Below are 16781 nucleotides of genomic sequence, written 5' to 3'. Positions count from 1 at the left end.
TAAGTTCATGCTTCCATCCAAAGAAACAGAGTCATCATCATTAGAATTTACTCCAAATTCTTCAGATGGCTCACCAGCTTGAGAAGACATCCGATTGACAGCAGCTTTATCTCTTTGAAGAGATTCTGAGGTGTGTACTAAATTCAAAGTCTGTTCTGCCTCCATATTGCCCTGAGCAGCCAACAATTGATAGGATGACACAGGATGAGTAAAAGTGTCAGCATCCAAGGAAATGTTATCAATTTCAGCTTTGTAATGTTGCTGAAATTGTCTTCCCTTTTCAGCATCATCCACAATCATTAACTCAATAGTAATGGCTGGATCCATCCTTATTTCTCCTGTACCTGCCTTTCTCTCATAATCTCTCTTTTGTTGCATCAGGGTCTCACCCTGGCTCCCCACCCTCACACCCTCACCTTCACCTACTAAGGTGGGACTCCTCTCACTCACTTTTGCCAATCCTGAATAAATGGATTGCTGAGATTCATTCTTTTCTTCTCCTTTTGCCTGGGAGCAACCCAGCCTCTCACTCAATGCACTCTCCTCTCTCAGTCCTAAGAGTGACTGTATTACCACTAAGTCTTCTGTACTAGAAATAATTGAAGTTTGAAGTTGTGCAGAGACACTCGACGGATAAGTGATATCCATCGGGTGAGTGGTAAAGTTATCCGACGGATAACTGCTGTTAAGCTTATCCGTCGGGATACAATCACTACTCGACGGATGAGCAATATCCATCGAGAGAGTAGAAATGAATGAGGTGGGAAGAGAAACTATTGTTGACTCTGTGTTGATTGAAGTTATTTGAGGCACAGATGTCACAATAGTATCTGAAAGAATTGGCAAGTGAGCCAACAAATGATCTAAAAGATGATGCTCACTTGCACTAGATTTTGGCTTCCCCAACAGAGTTAAAGAAGGGGAATCAGGAATTGAAGTGTTTATCATATCCACTTCTAGAGAGTTTGTTGGTGAGTATGGTGTTTCAGAGGCTTCTATTATAAGAGATTTTGGCTGTGACTCCACATTTATTGGAGCCACATCAATCTGAATTTGAGAAAGTGCAGGGACTGTGTCTTTAGCACCAGTTTGCACTGTGTGTGTGCCCTGTGCATCCCCAGTTGTTTTGGATTTCTTCTTTCTTGTGTAATTTTGGGGTGAGCTTGTGTCCCTAACCCTTTTGGCATGTGCTCTTAGCTGAGAGCTTTGTTCAATAGCCACATCCTTTTGGGAGGATGCAGCTAGAAGTGAGCTTTTGTCCTTTTTAAGCACTGCAGTTTGTTGGGAAACTATAGTGTGGCTAGGATGGGATTCACTCAACTCTCCAACCTTATCCTTGGGGTTTCTTTGATGTTCACCTCTTCCCTCACCTAACTGACCCTCCTTCACACTCCCCTCTTTGGCTTTGGTAAATTTTTCAACTGGTACCTTTTGAGAGATACCAGAGGGGGTTTTCTTTGACTTGGATTTGGAAATTACAGTTGTTTTGGCCGCTTTGGTAGGCAACTGTTTGGTCATTATCACAGTTGCCATAGCTACTCCTGAATTCAAAGAAATTGAGGAGATTGGAATAGTTGAGGGTATGGATGAACTTACCTCACTTACCTGAGGTGTCTGCATTACAGGAAAGTAGAACATTGACACATCCCTATGATGGTTGGCTCTGTTCAAATCGGCAATGATTCTTCTCTCTTGAACCCAACAAGCTAATTTGTTGTTTGGGTTCTCAAGTACAATCTCTTGACAAAGATGGTTAGCCAATATCATGAAAAATCTAGCATAATATACATTCTTTCCCCTTTTGGCTAACTCACCTAGTTTAAAACCCAACTCATACAAGACAAGGTCACTGAAATTGTAAAATTTATCTGTAATTAGCATGTATAGCATGTTAAGCATGGAAATGTTCACAAAATCAAAATTACTGACTTTTCCAGAGAAAACTTTAGTCACAACATCACACATAAAACTCCATTCCTTCCTAAGACCTAATCTTCTAATCTCACTTAGCTTATTAGTAGGAAGTGCATAATGCATGGAATTAAGCATATTGATAATATCAGTGTCAGCGTGTGGTGAAGTTACAATATCATCAGGAATTTTGAAACATGCTTTTATCACATCACTATTGATACAAAACTCATTACCTTTGATAGTTAGAGTGATGGTTTTGTCAGTAGAGTTGTAGATTGCAGTGGTCCACATCTCTTCAACAACTTCACAGTAAACTGTGGGTGATTCAAGCATGGCATAACTTAACTTGCAGTTCTTCACGAAGTCCATCATCTTGTGATAGTCTTCTGATTGATGAATACCCTTATTGACCAAAGCAGTGAAGTTGTTCTTTTCATAAATGAACCCAGTATGAGATATGATCTTTACTACAGGTGCCATTGTTAGAGAATGAAAGCTTGAAGAGAAAGAGGATATTTGCTTGAGAGAGAATAAAATAAAAGCAGTTGAATTTGAGAATGATAAAAGAAAATAATTAGAATGAAATAAGCTTTTATACTATCTCAAAAACAACGGATGAAAATAATAAAGAAAAGTGAATTACCCAATAGAAATTGCCTAAATTAGCCGTTTAAAAATTAACTGTAAAAATTCCACCCATTATCCGTCGTGTAATGCTTACAAACTGTAAGTATACTCGATGGATAATGTTCAGGGAATTAACGGTTAAGATTTAGACACTTCGACGAATGAGGATAAAGTGTTATCCGTCGAGTTTTAAAAGATTCCAGAAAAGTAATTGATTTTTATTTGCACATAGTACATCGACGGATGACTCAACTCGATGGATAATGGTCATCCGTCGAGATGCAAATTTTGACTTAGCCAAAATTTCACTCATGACTAAAAATCAGTTAGATTTCTGGCTACATATCAACTTGCAAAATAACTCAGATAGATTCAAGAGTAATTAAGCATATCTAACTCACTTACCAACCTAAAAAAGGTGGATTCATCCAGTGGCTTGGTAAATATATCTGCAAGTTGCTTCTCACTTGGAACAAAATGTAACTCTACAGTACCATTCATTACATGTTCCCTTATGAAATGGTACTTGATGTCTATGTGCTTTGTCCTTGAATGTTGCACTGGATTTTCAGTGATGGCAATTGCACTTGTGTTATCACAGAAAATAGGAATCCTCTCAACTTGCAAACCATAGTCTAGCAATTGATTTTTCATCCATAAAATCTGCGCACAGCAACTGCCAGCAGCAATATATTCAGCTTCAGCTGTAGAAGTAGAAACTGAATTTTGCTTTTTACTGAACCAGGACACAAGCTTGTTTCCTAGAAATTGACAAGTTCCTGTTGTGCTTTTTCTGTCAATTCTGCAACCTGCATAATCTGCATCTGAATAACCAGTTAGATCAAAACCAGAATCTCTAGGATACCAAATGCCAAGTTTTGGTGTTCCCTTGAGATATCTGAAAATTCTCTTAATAGCTATCAAGTGAGACTCTCTAGGATCAACCTGAAATCTAGCACATAAATATGTAGCAAACATTATATCTGGCCTACTAGCTGTTAAGTACAGAAGTGAGCCAACCATGCCTCTATAGCTTGAAATATCCACAGACTTTTCAGTAATGTTTAGTTCAAGCTTAGTTTCAGTGGCCATGGGAGTTTTTGCAGATGTGCAATCCATTAGATCAAACTTCTTTAAAAGATCAAAAATATATTTAGTTTGACTAATGAATATTCCATCACTAACTTGCTTAACTTGTAAACCAAGAAAGTAGGTTAGTTCTCCCATTATACTCATTTCATACTTATTTTGCATCAGTTTGGCAAACTTTTTACAAAGTTTCTTATCTGTAGAGCCAAAGATAATATCATCTACATAAATTTGAACAAGTTTGCTAGAGCCATTAACATTTATGAAAAATAAAGTTTTATCTATAGTACCTCTTGTGAAGTGATTTTCCAAAAGGCATTTTGATAAAGTGTCCTCACAAAATGCTCTCATGACATAGTTCTTGAACTCAGTTCCATTGTCACTCCTGATTCTTCTAACTTTGAAATCAGGTTGATTGTTAACTTGCCTTATGTGATTGATGATGATTTCACTAGCTTCATCTTTAGACTTTAGGAAATATGTCCAAGAGAACTTTGAGAAATCATCTATAATTACTAGGCAAAATCTTTTCTTTGAAATTGACAATACATTGACTGGTCCAAACAAATCCATGTGAAGCAGTTGCAGAGGCTCTTCAATTGCTGAATCAAGTTTCTTCCTGAATGATGCTTTGATCTGCTTCCCTTTTTGGCAGGCATCACACAGTCCATCCTTTGTAAACTCCACTAGAGGAATGCCTCTTACTAGTTCTTTCTTTACCAGCTCATTCATGGTCTTGAAGTTTAAATAGGATAGCTTCTTGTGCTATAGCCAACTTTCATCTTGACTTGCTTTACTGAGAAGACAAGTTACAGATTCTTCTTTAGTTGAGTTGAAGTCAGCTAGGTACACATTTCCTCTTCTCACACCAGTGAGAACCACTTTGTTATCTTGATTATTAGTCACAACACAGGCTTCTTTATTGAAGGTTACTGAGTTGCCTTTATCACAAAGCTGGCTGATACTCAACAGATTGTGTTTGAGACCATCCACTAAGGCAACCTCTTCAATGATGATATTGTCCTTTGAAATCAAGCCATATCCCACAGTATAACCTTTGCTGTCATCTCCAAAAGTAATACTTGGGCCAGCTCTCTCCTTAAACTCTGTGAGCAGGGTAGAATCACCAGTCACGTGTCTTGAACAGCCACTATCCAAGTACCAAAGATTCTTTCTGTTTCCCTGCACACATCAAAATCAAATCAAGTTGATTTTGGTACCCAAGTTTCCTTGGGTCCTGCCTTGTTAGCTTTCTTCTTCTGTTTCTTAGGTCTTAACTCATTTGACTTAGGAATTTCAGATTCTTCCTTAGTCATTTGGGTTGGGCCTTTGAAACCATTTAATGCAACAGAATTATCATGCATATTATGGCTAACAGGAAATGACATGCTTGGTGCAAATATGTTATTCCAGTAAGGCATGCTAAATGGCATTTGAGGCATATTGTATGCAGCATAATATGGATTAGGTGCAAATGGCATATTAGCAAACTGTACATTCATATTCTGTGTAGGCATAACATTAACAGGCATGGGAGGCATGGCATTCATGTTAGGAAATTGAGGCTGAACAGACATGGGAGTAGGCATGGCAGATTTGCAATTAACAGACAAATGATTTACACTACCACACTTGACACAGATTTTTTTAGGAGCATATTTATCAGGTGTGTAGTTATTGTGTTTGTTAATCCCTACTTTACCATTCCTATTGTTTTTCTTTTTAGTCTCTGTTTTTACCTCTATTTTCTCAAGTCTGTCACTTAACTGTTTGACAATCATGTGACCAACATTAGCCTTTTTCCCTTTCTTAGCTTGACTTGACTCTCCTGAAACAAAGTTCTTGGAAACAGACCCATACTTATCATTTAGCTTGATTAATTTGGCTTTGCTAATAGGTTTGCTTACAGCCGACGGATGAGGATTTTTATCATTCGACGGATAACACTTTTTGTTATCCGACGGATAGTCCTCATCATCCGTCGAGTCTACATCTGTCAGCAACCCATCTACCAAAATAGGTTCTAGTTTCTCTTTATTTTTTTTCCAGGCTTCATCACAAAAAGACTCAATTCCTTGAACTTTGGTGATTTGAGCATGAACATCCCTGGATGTTTTCCATGCTTTAATCACCTCTTGTTCACGCTCGAGCTGCTTTTTCAAAATTTCTTCCTTTTTCAAGGACTCGGTTAATTCCTCCTTGGCAATCTTACACTCAATTTTTAGTTTCTCAAACTCAACAAACTGAGACTCAAGCACATTATTTCTCTCACTTAAAAATAAGTTGTTTTTTTTGATTTTAGCATTTTCTTTAGTGAGAGACTTAAGTGTGACACGCAAATGATACAATTCTGTAGACATGTCATTTATGGCATTATTACACTCAGCTTTAGATAAATGTGCAAGGTTTGTAGTGATTACCTGATTGCTTGAGGAACTTGTCTCTATTTCATCAGACTTGGCCATTAGGGCTAGATTGACATAGCTGACATCTTCATCTTCATCCAAACCATCTGCTGCCCAGTCATTCTCTTGTGTAATAAAAGCCCTTTCCTTTTGTTTGAGTAGATCAAAGTATTTTTGCTTATAATCCACAGACTCAAACCTTTTCTTACTGGAATCTGACTTTCTACACTCATTTGCAAAATGCCCTGCCAAGCCACATTTGAAACATTTGAATTTTGACTTATCCACCATGTTTCTATTTGGCTTGGATGCTCCAAAGTTCTTTTTGAACTTGAGCTTGGCAAATCTCCTTGAAAGAAATGCTAGGTGCTCATCAATGTCCTCCATGTCATCTTGGCTCAATGATTCTTCACTTTCTGCAGCTAGCCCCTTACCCTTATTCTCACAGACTTTTGAAGTTGATTCTACAGCTTCCATCTTCACTTCCTTCTCCTTTTCCAGATCAGCAACTAGTGCAATGGATCCTCCTTTCTTCTTTCCTCTCTCCATTCTTTCATCCTGCTCAATCTCAAGCTCATAGGTCTTAAGAATGCCATACAGTCTCTCCAAAGTAAACTCCTTATAATCTTGTGAGTTTCTCGATGAGACTGTCATTGGTTTCCATTCCTTTGGAAGAGATCTGAGAAATTTCAGATGAGAGTCTTTAGTGTGATAGACTCTTCCATGCAACTTAAGAGCATTTAGTAGTTTTTGGAATCTACTAAAAATGTCAGTGAGTGACTCACTTTCTTCATTGTGAAAGTGCTCATATTGCTGAATCAGGAGCTGCATTTTATTTTCTCTTACTTGCTCAGTGCCATCACAAATTATCTGTATTGTGTCCCAAACTTCCTTGGCAGTTTTGCAGTTGATGATGTTATCAAACATGTCTGCATCAACACCATTGAACAGAATGTTCATGGCCTTTTTATCTTTCCTGACTTGTTCAATGTCAGGATCAGACCATTCATGCCTTGGCTTTGGAACAGATGGCTCGTTTCCTGTAGCAGCTCTCATTGGAACATGAGGGCCTCTTTCTATGCAATCCACATAGGCCTCATCTTGAGAAAGTATATGAAGATGCATCTTTACCTTCCAATGATGGTAATTATCTTTATCAAGAAAAGGAATCTTGACTCCAACATCTTTCTTGTTCATCTTGCTGAATTGTTTTGATCTTTAAATTCTTTGTAGATTAAGAGCTTGCTCTGATACCAATTGTTAGTCCCTTAACAATATAGCAAGAATTACAGAAGGGGGGTTGAATGGAATTCTTGAACCTTTTTCTTGAAATAAAAATGTTCAACTCGATTATAGATATATTTGTTTTGATTAGCACAATGCGGAATGAAAACTTAATTGAATCAAAATATAAGTAATTAAAAACAAGAGTCTTTAAAAACTTTCTGGTGGATTTAAACAATTCCACCAGAGATATATATAATATATCGAGAGGACTCTGTGTGCAGAAATGCTCACAGCTGCTTACAAATGGAACTACTGAGAATACAGGAAATGCTAAAGATTCTGCTTACAAAGATTTCTCTGTTAATGTATTTTTCAGCTATCTCAGTTATTTTTCTATTTGCTACTCTCTTGGTTTATATAATTCCAAGATTACAAAGTCAAAAAGACTGAACAAATATAAAATCTAACAGTCTTAAGCTTTGCTGCTTTTCGTCCTCTATTACCCAGTTAATGGGCTTCCACAGTGTGTTTGTATACATCTCGACGGCTGTGTGTCAGCTTTCACTGTTCAACTGCTGTTTGAATTCTTCATATGATCATCCGTCGACTTTCAGAACATCCGTTGATGGTTTAATCGATCATCTGTCGACTGCTATATTAAACATCCGTTGATAGTCATTTGATCATCCGTCGATGGCTTTGTTAATCATCCGTTGGTAGCTCTTTTGGCACTTGACTCTATTTCACTTATGCAGAATTACAAGACATCAATTATGTACAATTAATCAACCTATTATGTATATCTAGTTAAAGTCAACATGACTTATATGCTACTAGAGATTCTATACAAAGGTGCATACATACCTGTGCTACAAACTTATTATTACATAAGCTACTCACTCGATGGATAATAAGTTAATCATCCGTCGGGACTATAATGAGTTATCCGTCGGGACTATAATTCTTATCCGTCGAGTGCTACATAATTTCACTAAGTAAAATCTACTTAGATGTTTTGTTTATGAAATCATCAAGTACACAACATATGCACAACACAAACAATCCAAACAGCTGGATTGACAAGTCTACAAAAAGCAGCTTGAAGAATGTGCAAGATCAATGGTGAAGAATAACTGACAAAGGAAGACCAAGATAATCACAGGATGCTAAATATATGCTTAGTTAGAAATAGAAGATATGCTTTTCTATAAATGAAAATGACAAGTGACTGTTTACTAAAGCTAATAACATGTCTTATTGTACACTGTGTAAACCAGCAGTTAACTTAATTATAAAGTTAACACTGGTCATTTAGTTAGTAGTAACAATTTAGATAAAAAAATCTTGTAACTCTCTCAAGAAGAAGCTAAATTCTTTATCAACAAAGAGCCTAGAAATTTTGTAGCAAAACATTCTTAATTTTAATATAAAATTAAGTGAGTTTTGAATATTTATGTTCTTTATTTTCTACATGAACACATTTTTACTACAATATTTAATTTACTTTGTTCAACCATAAAAGATTCAAGAAAATCTCAAAAATAGAAAAACACATTCACCCCCCTCTGTGTGTTATTCATTTCCTAACAAGTGGTATCAGAGCAAAACCTGAAAGTAAATAGATTCAAGATCCTGGAAGAATGAATACACAGAAAATCAGTAGTATCAAAATTCCTACCTTTGACAAAGCTAACTACACTCTTTGAAAAAAGAAAATGATGTTGTTTATCAGGATGACCAATCCACTATACATTCACATCCTCAAGAATGGGGCCTTTACTCCTATGGTTAGAGTTGAAGAATCAACATATGGTGATATGGTCATTCCAGCTCATTATGCTACAAAAGATCCTTCTGAGTATTCTGAGCTTGAAAAAGAGAAAGTTTCCCTGGATAGTGGCTTGCAATTGACATTGATTGAGTCACTTGATAATGTGATGTACAACAAAATTGTCAACTGTGACACTGTCAAGCAAATATGGGAAAAGATTGAGATACGCTATGAGGGAAATAAGGAAGTTAGATTAAATCAGAGAAGGATATTGATTTCACAGTATGAGGGTTTCATGGCTAAGCCAAAGGAAAGTATTACTGAAGTGTTTGAAAGGTTTAACAAGATGATAAATGACTTGCAACTTCATGATAAATATTATAAAGCTGAAGAAGTGAACTTAAAGTTCTTGCTTACTCTCCCTGATCATTTGGAACAGAAAATCTCAGCTATCAGGGAAGGGAGAGACTTGAGTAGGATAACACTGAAAGTTTTATATAGAATTCTTAAAACATATGAACTTGAAATGATTCAGAGAAAATCATTGAGATCTGGCCAATGGCATGTTGTAGATGGCTTAAGTGCTTTAATTGTCAATGAAAGCTAAACATCTACTGATGAGCCAAGATCTCAAACTCCAGTTGTTTCAACAAGTGAGCAAAGAACAAATGATTCACAGGAACAAGTCATTCTGGAATTGGAAGAAGATGAGTTCTACACTCTTGATGAACTGGATGAGCTAGATCTGTCAATGGCTTATTTGGCTAGAAAATTCTCTAATATTAGAGGAAAGAAGCCAAGATTTTTCAAGGGAAAAGGAAAGTCTTTCGACAAAGACAGCAGCTGGAAAGGAAAAGGGAAGTACACTTCTGATAGCAAGAATGGTTACAAAACTGGATCTGTTGACAGATCTAAGATAAGGTGCTACAACTATGATGAGTTGGGCCATTTTGCTACAGAATGCAGGAAACCCAAGAAAGCAAAGAAGGATAAAGCTTATCTTGATTTGGAAGCAAAGTATGAAGCTCTTCTGAAGAAACAGCAAAGCAAAGCTAATATTGCAGAGGGTAAAAGTTGGGATGACTTTAAAAATGGTGAAGATGAAGAATTTGGAAATTATGCACTCATGGCCTTGGAGCAAGGAGAATCATCCTCATGTAAATCACAATTACCAACTCTTACCACCATTGATTTAAATGTGAGTCAATATAAGGAAACTGTAGAGAAGATGAGCACAAAAAATTTTCACATTCACACAAGCATGGTTGTTGCTAATGAAGAAGTTAGAAGATTAAAAAAGATAAATGAGACGCTTGAAAGTGAGAAGCAAGAAACTGAACTGTTGTTGGTGGAGCTTGAAGCTGTAAAGCAAGAGAATGCTTATCTCAAGAACAAGCTCAAGTGTGCAAATGAAATTGAAGTAGTGCTGAGGGAGAAGCTGGAAAAGAATGAGGTGAAGTTGAAGTCTTTCAAGAATGCATCTGAGTTAATTGGACAGTATCATGAGAAAAATAAACCATGTGCAAATATTGCTATTGGTCTTGACTATGATGCCTTGAACAGCAAGAAGAAAGAGACAGGTGATAAAGGAAAAGTAATAGTTAATGAAAATGTTCCAGATATGCTGAAAAAGGTTACATCACCTATGTTCAAGGCATGTGAAATCAACTTCAGTGAAGAAGAATTGATTATCAAGCAAGAAATTGCTGATGAGGATAAAAAGAAGAAAACTGCAGAATTAACTCAGTCTTCCAATACTGAAGAAAAGCTCATGGACAAACAAAGTTCCAAGAAAGATGTCAAAGAGACCAAAAATGTAGATGCAAGAAAGAAAAAGAAAAATAGAAATGGAAAAATAGGGATAAACAAAAGCAACAATTTTGCTTATGTTGCAGATGCTCCAAGAAAGAAATGTGAAAAATGTGGCTCTGTGAATCACCAAACTCACCTTTGTAAAAAGGCAGTTAGCAAGCCAACTGAAGGAGCCTGCAAATTTTGTGACAAGTTTAACTACATTCCTTGCAACTTAAAAGTGATGAAAAGTTACCACAAACTGAGAGTAGACCTCGTGGAAACAAGAATGGAATCTACAAAAGAAAGGGAAAATGCTCAACAGTCAATGAACTCTATTTTATCTGAAACTACTCATTCTACTTCTGCTAAATTAGTTAACAAGAAGAAAGTACCCAACACTGCTTGGGTTGTTAAACACACTTAAAACTCATTGTGTGCAGGGCAAAGTGAATAAATCATTTGGATCATAGACAGTGGATGTTCGAGGCATATGACAGGTGATAAAGCCCTGCTATCACAGTTTGAGGAGAAAGCTGGCCCTTTGGTCACCTTTGGAGACAACAACAAAGGATTCACAATAGGATATGATAATATTATTTCTGAAAATGTTGTCATTGATAATGTAGCACTAGTAGCTGGTCTTGAAGTGAATCTTCTCAGTGTTAGCCAATTTGCAGATAAAGGCTTTGAAGTTTTATTCAACAAAGAAGAATGCACTTTTATCAACAAGAAAACTGGTGAAGTTGCTCTGAAAGGAGCAAGGAAATGAAGCTTATTTATTACAGACTTAGACTCAACAAATAAGGATGGAATTTGTTGCTTCTACACCAAGGCATCTGAAGAATAATGTAAGCTATGGCATAAGAAGCTGTCTCACTTGAATTTTAAAGCAATTAACACCTTGGTCAAAAAAGAGTTAGTAAGAGACATGCCTAAACTGGAGTTTGCTCAAGTTGAAGTTTGTGAAGCTTGTCAGAAAGGAAAAATGAAAAGATCAAGTCACAAGTCAAAAACTATGAATTATACGAGTACTCATTTGCAACTAATTCATATGGACTTGTTTGGGCCAGTAAATATCTTATCAATTTCAAGGAACAAATATGCACTTGTGATGGTGGATTATTTCTCAAGATACACTTGGGTAGAGTTCATGCACTCTAAAGATGAAACTCCACACATCATAATTGAGCACATCAAGAAGATAGAAAAACAGGCTAAAGATTACAACTGTGTAAAAAGATTGAGGAGTGATAATGAAACATAATTTAGAAATGCTACATTGAGTGAATTCTGCAAAAGTAAAGGCATTGTTCAAGAATTCTAAGCTGTTAGAACACCTCAACAAAATGGAGTAGTTGATAGGAATAACAGAACATTAGTTGAAGATGCTAGAACAATATTGCAAGATGCCAAGTTGCCAACAAGTTTATGGGAAGAGGCTGTTAACACTGCATGTTACACTCAAAACAGATATCTCATTAATAAAGCACATGGAAAATTACCTTACTCAATCATGTCTAAAAGAAAGCCTACTGTAAAGCATCTTCATGTGTTTGGAAGCAAGTGTATAAATTTTGAAAGATAATTCTGAATATGTGGTAAAATTTGACTCAAAAGTCTTTAAAGTAATTTTTCTGGGATATTCATTGGAAAGAACAACCGACAAAGTTTATGTGATTGACCAAAAGAAAATTATGGAAAACACATATGTGACTTTTGATGATGATAAGTGTCCAGGCTTGGAATGCCTTGATGATAATGAAGCTGAAACTCTAGCATTTGAAAATCTCAATATTGATAGTGATTCTGATGGGGAAGATGAAGTTGATGCACAGTAGATGATAAATGAAGAGACTAATCAACAGGAAAATCATGGAAATGGAAGCTTATCTCAAACACCTGAATTTGATAGCACAAACTCAGGGGGAGAAAGAGAAGAAGGATCTAGTAGTCATACTAACAATGATGAAAATGATGAAGGCACAAGTCAACAAACTCATACAAGGAAGTGGGATATAAGTCACACTAGAGAAGCAATTATTGGTGATCCTACTGTTGCTGTGAGGACTAGAAGTGCAACTGCTAATGAGTGCCTACATGCATGTTTTATGTCTCAAGTAGAGCCTAAAAAAATTGATGAAGCTTTACTGGATCCTGATTGGATATCTGCCATGCAGGAAGAGCTGAATTAGTTTGAAAGGAACAAGGTTTGGGAACACCAAAGAATAGAAGCATTATTGGAACAAAATGGGTGTTTAGGAACAAGATGGATGAAAATGGTATAGTCACCAGAAACAAAGCAAAGTTGGTTGCAAAAGGCTACTCACAAGAAGAAGGAATTAATTATGAAGAAACTTTTGCTCCAGTTGCAAGACATAAAGCAATAAGGATTTTTCTAGCATTTGCTGCACACTCAAATTTTAAAGTGTTTCAAATGGATGTCAAGAGTGACTTTCTGAATGGTGAGCTAGAAGAAGAAGTTTATGTGCAACAACCACTTGGATTTGAAGATCCAGAATTTCCAAATTTTGTATACAAGTTACTCAAGGCTCTATATGGACTAAAACAGACACCTAGAGCTTGGTATGACACACTATCTGAATTCCTACTGAAGTATGGTTTTACTAGAGGTACCATAGACAAAACTCTCTTGTACAAGAAACATGGTGATGATATGATCCTAGTTCAGATCTATGTGGATGATATTATCTTTAGTTCTACAAATGAGAAGCTTTGCCAAAGATTCTTTAAGCTTATGCAAAATGAATATGAAATGAGTATGATGGGAGAACTGAGTTACTTTCTTGGACTTCAAGTCAGTCAAAGAAGTGATGGTATCTTCATCAGCCAAACTAAGTATGTCAAGGATTTATTGAAAAAGTTTGGTATGGTTGATTGTTCACCTGCATCTACACCTATGTATACTGCAACAAAGTTGGATGAAGATAAAAAGGGCAAGAGTGTATATATCTCAAGCTATAGAGGGATGATTGGATCATTGCTTTATTTAACTGCAAGTAGACCAGGCATCATGTTTGCTACATGTCTGTGTGCAAGATTTCAAGCCAGTCCAAAAAAATCACATTTGATGGTTGTAAAGAGGATTTTCAGATATTTAAAGGGAACTCCAAACTTGGGATTATGGTATCCTAAGGGAACTGGTTTTGAAGCTGTTGGTTACACAGATGCAGATTTTGCTGGATGCAGGGTTGACAGGAAGAGTACTAATGGAAGCTGTCAATTTATTGGACAAAGACTTGTATCCTGGTATAGCAAGAAATAACAATCTGTATCAAATTCTATAGCTGAGGCTGAATACATAGTTGCTTGAAATTGTTGTGCTCAAGTGCTTTGGATTAGAAATCAGCTAATGGATTATGGCCTAGTGTTACACAAAATTCCTATTATGTGTGACAATACTAGTGCTATATCTATAGTAGCTAATCCAATTAACCATTCTAGAACAAAGCACATTGATGTAAGGTACCATTTTATTAGAGAACATGCTACAAATGGTACCATTGAGCTCATTTTTGTTCCAACAGATAAACAATTAGCTGACATTTTTACTAAAACCTTTGGATGAAGCAACTTTCACTAGACTTGTTGGTAAAATTGGAATGCTTAATTTTTCATCCTAAGGCAAGAACTTAACTAATATTTTACAACCAATTAATTTCCAGTAAATCAAAATTAATATGATTTAATTGGAAATTAACTGAAATATGAATTATAAATATTTCAGAAATCTCTGCATATTAATTTTTTAAAATTCAAAATTCAACTTGGAATTTTTTAAAGTCTGAGTAAACCGCTCTGTGTTAATTTACATTTTTAATATGTATAATTAACACAAGGCAGAATTAAAATGATTAAAAGTATATAGAGAACTGATTTCTCGATAAGTATAATTGACTTCTCGACAAGTCATTTTAGGACTCCTCGAGTGAGTTCTCGATAAGTCAATATTCTGACTTCTCGAGTGACTTCTCGATAGGCTTAAATATGACTTCTCGATAAGTTCTTGTAGAGTTCTCTAATAGTGTTAATTCACAGAGTTCTCTACAAGTATAATTTTTTGACTTATCAATAACTCAAAACTGAAATAATTTAATTTAATAAATTATTTTGGTAAAATACTTTTGGAAAATTTATTCTAATTTTATTTTGAATTTATTCAAATAAAAGTTGGAATTAATTCAGTCTATTTGGACAAACGGGGTATTTATTTGACATCTCGATAAGTCAATTTTTAGTTCTCTATAAGAGTGATTTAGAATGACTTCTCGATATATACTTCATTTCTTAAAATGACTTCTCGATAAACAAATGTCAAACGTCTATTTTTGAGTTCTCGACAATTCATACACTTTTACTATAAATACCCAGACTTCTCGATACATATACATACTTACAACTTTCGAGATCTCAGTGACCTAGCTTTTAATCCAAAAACCGATTTCGATCTCATTTCTCCTCCTTTCTCAAAAATTTCTTTTACCCACTAAAATTCATACTTATCTCAATGGCAGCAAACACTATTGTACCTTTCATCCCAAAGGAGACCAATTTCCTTGCATGTTTGGATGCATATCAAGCTCCTGAAGCTTTTAAAGGCTTTGTGAAGTTCTTATCTGAAACTTATTTTGTTGGAGCTCTAACAGCTAACCCAGTTTTGTATCTGGATGTATTGGGTGACTTCTGGAACTCAGCTGTGACTAGGACAGTGATTCATGAAGATCAATCTTTAAGCTTGGTTGTCAACTGTCAAATCAAAGGACAAAAAGTGGAAATAATTGAAGCTGATATGAATTTAGCCTTGAACATTCCAACTGATAAGGTGGTAGGGATCCCAACTCCGGAAGAGCTTTATGAATTAATGGACTTTATCAACTATTCTGAGAAGATCAATCTGGCAAGCTTGAACAAGAAGAACTTGAGAAGATAGTGGTCATTCCTGTTGACTCTGTGATAAGAGCTTTCACTTGTAGGAAGTCGGGGTTTGATAATATCTCTAGTGTTGTCCAAAAATTGGTGTACTCCATGGCTCACAACAAACAAATCAATGTAGGTCACTATATATTGGAGGAGTTGAGCACCAGGCTGATTATGCCATTGGAGTCAAGAGGTAAAGAAATCTTCCTTCCTAGATTTATCATGTCTGCTTTAAATCATAAAGTTAATGACATACATTTGCTAGAAGATGTAAATAGGTCACTAATTGGCAATCGTAAACAAGTGTCCAAAATTCTATTTGGATCACTTATTACTAAAAATAAGGTACAGGTGGGTCTTAGATTAACACCTTTCATGATTGAAAGATTTAGGACCTATCCTTATCCTATGCCAGACATGAGAACAATGAAGGGTTTTTAGCATATAAACGCAATGAAAATGTAAATTAAAATCTTAAAAAAAAAACGAAGCCCTCCGCAGGATCCATGCGAAAAATAATATTTAATTCGTAGTTCAGTATGTTTACCTTAAGAAGCTTTACGTTAATGGAAAGATGAAGGTCTTTAATAGGGATCCAAGAACGATGAACGGAGATCCCTAGCAGCTGCTCCTCAATTATAAAGCACTCTACCGGTATCCACCAAGGGATAAAAATAATGGAGAGAGGAAGAGGTTGAGAGAATTAGTTGCCTCCCTCTCTTTTCTACTTTAGAATTAGGGTTTTTATTTTATTTTTTGGTTGAGGCAAATAGGGTTTATAATAGTATATTTATAGGCAAAATTTTCAGCTGAAAATTTTCCCATAAAATATTATTATTATTAACACTTTAATTGATTATTCTTATTAACCAATTAACTAATAATTAAAACACCTTTTAGTCATTAATCCCTTTTCTAAACACTTTAGAAAAATAATTCTCTTACTTGATTTAATTTCCAAAATTAAATTCTTAATTAATAATATTAAGAACTTTTCTTAATTAATTTTATAATTAATT

This window comes from Apium graveolens, chromosome 11 (genome assembly GCF_009905375.1).
Source record: "Apium graveolens cultivar Ventura chromosome 11, ASM990537v1, whole genome shotgun sequence".
NCBI lineage: Eukaryota > Viridiplantae > Streptophyta > Magnoliopsida > Apiales > Apiaceae > Apium > Apium graveolens.
The sequence above is the reverse complement of the archived record's forward strand: the minus strand, read 5'-3'. Positions refer to the sequence as shown.